The following is a 1272-nucleotide window of genomic DNA, read 5'->3' as shown; positions in this document are numbered from 1 at the left end:
CGGGACCAGATTGTATCAAAACCTTCTGGTGGAAGAAGTTTTCTTCAACCCATCAGCATTTGGCCCGTATTTTCACCTCATATTTGAAGTCGGAAGAGCCAAATCCAGAGTGTTTGGTGGAAGGGCGCACAATACTCCTACCAAAAATAGGCAACTTAGCTGATCCGAAGAACTACAGGCCAATAACTTGTCTGAACACGCTTTATAAGATATTCACAGCTATCCTAAATAATAGGATTGTTCGGGCAATTGAACCTGTGTGGCAAGAAATGTATGAACAACGAGGCTCAAAGGAAGGCGTAGCCGGATGTCGGGAGAACCTGCTCATCGATAGATGTGTCTGCAAAGATGCAGCATTCTACCAGCGTGACCTATCGATGGCCTGGATTGATTATCGGAAAACTTTCGATTCGACATCCCATAGACTTCTCATCTGTCTTTTGGAAATCTTAAAGGTTCATCCGCAAATAGTTGGGTGCATAAAGAGATTGATGCCGCTTTGGAAAACCATATTTACTATCTCAGCTGGAAAAAATCGTGTGACAACTAACAAGGTCACGTTTCAGAGAGGTGTCTTTCAGGGCGACACCATGAGCCCACTCCTCTTTTGCCTTACATTATTGCCACTATCTCTAGCACTTCGCCATTCCGACGGGTACTTGTGCGGCAAACCTGCAGATCTGTACTTATCATGGACGATCTTAAGATTTATGCTAAAAACAGAGAGCAACTGCATCTAGCTCTGGGGATTGTCGAACGATATACTAAGGAAATTGGAATGGAATTTGGGTGAGACAAATGCGCCAAGGCTTATTTGAAGCGAGGAAAACTTAATGGCATCCCTGAAGATCCTGAGCTCGTTGATAGAAGTGCCATATGACACCTTTGCGCAGGAGAGACTTATACATACCTGTGCGTGCCACAGAGCCGCATTCAGGATGTGACATCTATAAATGATACTCTCCGAAGCAGATACAAACGTCTCATCCGACAGATTTGGTCTTCCGAACTGTCGGCGAGGAACAAAGTATCTGCAACGAACATGCTTGCCGTCCCGGTACTACTCTATTCATTTGGAGTAGTTCCATGGACGAAGAACGAGCTCAGATCTCTTAATATCGGGACAAGAAAGGTTATGCACATGGACAAAAGCATGCATCTTAAGTCTTTCGTTCCGCGACTGTACAGTCTGTCAAGTTAAAGCGTGGGTGGCTTTACTCGCAGTCGGTAAGGTGTATCGACATGATTTTGGTGTCAAAATATTAAGAAGAG

The sequence above is a fragment of the Belonocnema kinseyi genome, chromosome 7, assembly GCF_010883055.1.
Source record: "Belonocnema kinseyi isolate 2016_QV_RU_SX_M_011 chromosome 7, B_treatae_v1, whole genome shotgun sequence".
In the NCBI taxonomy this organism is placed as follows: Eukaryota; Metazoa; Arthropoda; class Insecta; order Hymenoptera; family Cynipidae; genus Belonocnema; species Belonocnema kinseyi.
This window is presented reverse-complemented; position numbering follows the sequence as displayed.